Source organism: Cebus imitator, unplaced genomic scaffold (assembly GCF_001604975.1).
Source record: "Cebus imitator isolate Cc_AM_T3 unplaced genomic scaffold, Cebus_imitator-1.0 Scaffold35, whole genome shotgun sequence".
Lineage (NCBI taxonomy): Eukaryota > Metazoa > Chordata > Mammalia > Primates > Cebidae > Cebus > Cebus imitator.
Genome location: NW_016107350.1, coordinates 8,161,954 through 8,166,873, shown reverse-complemented (window position 1 = coordinate 8,166,873; position 4,920 = coordinate 8,161,954).

The window sequence follows — 4,920 nt, the reverse complement described above, 5'->3', positions numbered from 1 at the left end:
GGAGAACTGCAGAGGTTAAGGGGAGACTGTGTGCCCAAGGATATGAAGGGGCTATTCCTGACAGGATGGTTAGGGAAGCCTTCTCTGAAGATGGTATTTCAGCAGGAGAGAGAATGTATTTGCATTATAGCAATGCAAACAATTTTGCAATTGAATGCTGTTGTTAGTTTCCTATTACAGATTACACATTGCTCCAACATTTGGCAATTTCAAACAACAAACATTTATTATCTTTTTAAAAATGATAATAATTATTATTATTTTGAGACAGAGTCTTGCTCTGTTGCCCAGGCTGGAGTTCAGTGGCACGATCTCAGCTCACTGCAACCCCTGCCTCTTGAGTTCACAGGATTCTCCTGCCTCAGCCTCCCGAGTAGCTGGGACTACAGGCGCCCACCACCATGACCAGCTAATGTTTTGTGTTTTTAGTAGAGACAGGGTTTCACCGTGTTAGCCAGGATGGTCTCGACCTCCTGACCTTGTGATCTGCCCACCTCATCCTCCCAAAGTGCTGAGATTGCGGGCATGAGCCACCACTCGGCTGCAGGCATTTATTATCTGTTTCTGTGGGTCACGAATTGGGAGCAGTTTAGCTGGGTGGTTCTGACTGAGGGTCTCTCCGTGAAGATACTGGCCCAGGCAGTCATCGTCTGAAGGCTTGATGGGCTGGGGAACCCAATTTCAGCCTCATTCCGTGACTGCTGACAGTTTTCCCCAGAGTGATCCAGGCAAGGGACCAAGAGATGGTAAGCAAGAAGCCATGGGTGTTTTATGATCCTGTGTTGGAATGACCACTAGAATATATCACTTCTGCTGTATCCTAGTGGTCCCACAGACTGTCCCTGATACAGTGTGGAGAAGGCTACAAAAGACACAAATCCAAGAAGTGAAGATCACTGGGGAACTATCTTGGAGGCTGGCTGTTTCAAATACAGATACAAAAATCCCATTCTGGAGAGACATTGAGCTCTTTGTTATTCAGTCACACCATTGATCAGCTCTCTAACCCCTCTGTCTCAGAGGCTAAGAGAAGAAAAGGAGGAAGATTGGAGGAGGAAAAGGAAGAGAAATAAAATGAAAAGGAAAAAAAGACAAAGACATTTCTGCATTTTCTTTTGAAAAGTCATTCAGTTTTGGCAACTCTTAAGCTCAGATCATTTCTAGACATGCCATTTCGTGTCAAAGGACCCATTATTGGGCTTTGCTGCAATGGGGTGGCTTTCTCAGTATCTCGGGGTTTCTTTCTCCCGCTAACTGTCATGCCATCACAAAAATAAGTGAGTTTTCTAAGAATTTTGTTTTCTCAAAGAAACAAATTATGCCAAATGTTCCCCTTACGAGACTAAAGTTTTAGGACAGTTTTATTTTTTATTATAAATAATTACTTTTGGCTGTGCATGGTGATCCATGCCTGTAATCCCAGTACTTTGGGAGGCCAAGGAGGGCAGATCCCCTGAGGTCAGCAGTTCAAGACCAGCGTGGCCAACATGGCAAAACCTCATCTCTACTAAAAACACAAAAATTAGCCAGGTGTGCTGGCATATGCCTGTAATCCCAGCTATTCATGAGACTAAGACAGGAGAATCACTTGAACCTGGGAGGCGGAGGTTGCAGTGAGCCAAGATCGCACCATTGCACTCCAGCCTGGGCGACAAGAGTGAAACTCCATCTCAAAAAAAAAAAAAAAAATACTTTCATTAAACCTATTTGATGAAATTATTTATTTTATGATCCACTATCCTTTATTTAACATCTGACACTTTAAATTCACTTAGTTCTCTGCAAAATGTCTCACACAATACATTTCTCCTTGGGTTTAGTTCCCAGGAAAAAATGTACCCTGCAGACAAGTTTGTCTGCTTTCTTTTAACAATCCGTGAAAATGACATACTTTATTATATTTTTATCTTTCTTTGTTTCCAGGAAATCTAAAAAATAATTAAAGGCCAAACAGTATAATCTTTAGCTCTTTTCCAGATAACTAGTAGCATCTATTCCTGCTGCAGAATTTCATATGAATGTTATTCTTTTTCATTATGTTTAAGGTTATATACCACCTCCAATGCTTTACATTTCTTTATATTTCAATTAAATGGTAAATCATGATAGTTTCAACCTACAGTAAACAATTCTTGACTCTGGCTCCAAAGCTTAGGTCCACATACATGAGGACTGTCACTGTGAGGAAGAGCTGTGTTGCTTTAAATCATCATCATCATCATCAATAGTTCCAGTGACACTGCTGAATAGGAAAAATTCCTAGCTGATCTCACTGGTATCTGGAGAATGCTGTCTTTTACCTGCATTCCTTCTTGAAATTCATGGAACCAGCATGCAGTGATTCAGATGAGTCCCTCTTCTGAGCTCTGAGTCAACCTGGGTACTTTTTATTATGGGATAAATTGTGTCTCCCCACATTCCCAAATTCACATGGTGAAGTCCTAATGCCTAATGCTTTAGATTGTGACTGTGTTTAGTGATAAGGTCTTTAAAGAGGTAATTAAGTTAAAATGAGTTCATTCAGGTAGGCCGTAGTTCAGTATGACTGGTATTGCTTTAAGAAGAGGAAATTTGGACATAGACTTTTACGGAGGGAAGATCATGTGAAGACACACAAGAAGATAGCTATCTACAACTCAAGAAAAGAGGCCTTAGGAGAAACTACCCGGAAGACACCTTGATCTTGGACTTTTAATTTCCAGATTATGAGAACATAAATTTCTGTTGTTTCAGCTACCCAGTCTCTGCTACTTTGTAGAGATAGCCCTTGCAAACTAACACACTGTGGTATCCTCCCACAGAGGAGTAAAAGCTGAAGCCCTCAATTATTTTTATAATCAAGGTCAAGCTGTAATTGGCCACAATTTGGTTTGAAGATATAAAATCATATAGAAGCTGAGCACAGGGAATAGAATAGCAGAAACCAATCATGCTAGAAGGTGTCAATTACATCCCAAGTGAACTTCTGAAAGTGTCAAAGACACCATCAGCTTGATCAACAGCTCACTCCTCTGAGGTAAGGGAGCACTAATGGAGCTGAGGGGTTGGAGTACAGGACAAATATCCAAGAGAATATTCTTTTCTCTAAGGCCCAAAGGTCTTATTTCTCCCTGTGATGCTGAAATACCACTGCTGGCTGTGTCCTTTACGGCTTGAACCCACCACTAGTCATTTTATTTTCATCTTTTGCTATTACTTTAAATCACTGCACATGTGAAATTGCTTTTCTAAACCTTCAGACTGGTAGGGAGGCATAAAGCCTGTTCCTGGGGAAAGAGATGTGGAGACACTCTGAAAGGTGGGCGTCACAGGCTGATCTTCACAATAAGATTTCACTGATACATCCTTTTTGCTTCCCCATGAAGAGATAGAGGAGCACTTCTTGGCCCAGAGGACTTTTGCAGCAGTGCAGAGCTGCTGAAATCATGCTGGATAACATTTCCAGCTTCTAATTTGATATTAGAATTTAGCAAAGGGAGGACTGTCAGGGAGCGGGTGAGGACAGGTAATGACTAAAATTCAAGACCAGAACAAAAAGTTCCTTGTAGATAAGTTAAAAGACACACAAATATTTCATTTTCTTCTCTTCTTACTCTTTTTTTTTTTTTTTTTTTTTTTTTTTTTTTTTTTTTTTTTTTTTTTTTTTTTTTTTTTTTTTTTTTTTTTTTTTTTGAGACAAAGTCTCCTCTGTCCCCCAGGCTGGAGTGCAGTAGCACGATCTTGGCTCACTGCAACCTCTGCCTCTCAGGTTCAGGCAATTGTCCTGCCTCAGCCTCCTAATTAACTGGGATTATAGGTGTGTGCCACCATGCCCAGCTAATTTTTGTATTTTTAGTAGAGACAGGGTTTCACCATGTTGGTCAGGCTGGTCTCGAACCCCGGACTTCATGATCCACCCGCCTCGGCCTCCCAATCTTCTTACTGTTAAAAAAAAAAAAGTCTACAGTAGTATTTCCTTTCCAGAAAAGGATGTGAATATTTATGCATCACATGATGGTGTTGATGGTGACACTCAGGCTCTATTATCATTTTCAGAATGTGGTGCAGACAGAGTATTTCCAAATATTTCCATGCTGTTATGCCAATGGCCAACCTTGATAAATGAAAACCTAGATCTACTCTTTTCTAATTTCTCCTAAATGTACATGGTGACATTTTTTCACACAACATCAATTAAACCCATCCATGAAAGAATGCAAACCTTTCAGCGAGGAAAATGAAATGTTTACCTGCTGACTCAAGTACACAGATATTAGACATGTACGCCTCCGAAGCATTGAAGAAAGGTGTGTCCCTTTATCAGTATCTGTTATGACAGCAGGACTAATAAGTGCAGGTCATCAGCCATCATTTTTTAGCTAGAGGGATCAGGAAGTATGAATCGTGGCTGTGAAAATGCCATTCCCTATCACCATCACTCATCCCCTATACCATGACTGGCTGCTTCCTATAATTGCTTCTTTCATCATTTATTAGGATAAAGAAGTGGTGGCCAAAGTGTGGTGTTCACTGCCACCTCCTGAGAGGGCTGGAATCATGGAGACACCAATAGTCTTGGGGAAGAAGTACCAGCTATATGGCTGAATAGCTATATGACCAGTAGCAGCTCACTTAATCTTCCTACCCTCAGTGCCCTTGAAGGGGATCAGAACATGTCACCTCAACATATGCCACTTTTGCATAATGATTATTTTGTGCTGAAGGCATCTGAGTTTCTGAAATCTTTTATGTACCTAAAAGCAGAGCCTCCCTAAACAATTCAATTTTCATAAATTCCCTCCCTGTGAACAACTCTAACTTTCTCTTCTCAGAGAGAAGTCAGCACCACACTGAGACAGACATTGTCACAAACTGTCACATTTCCCATTTATTTTCATAAGTGAGCATTTGTCTTTCCGAATAGTCATTTTTCTTTACATG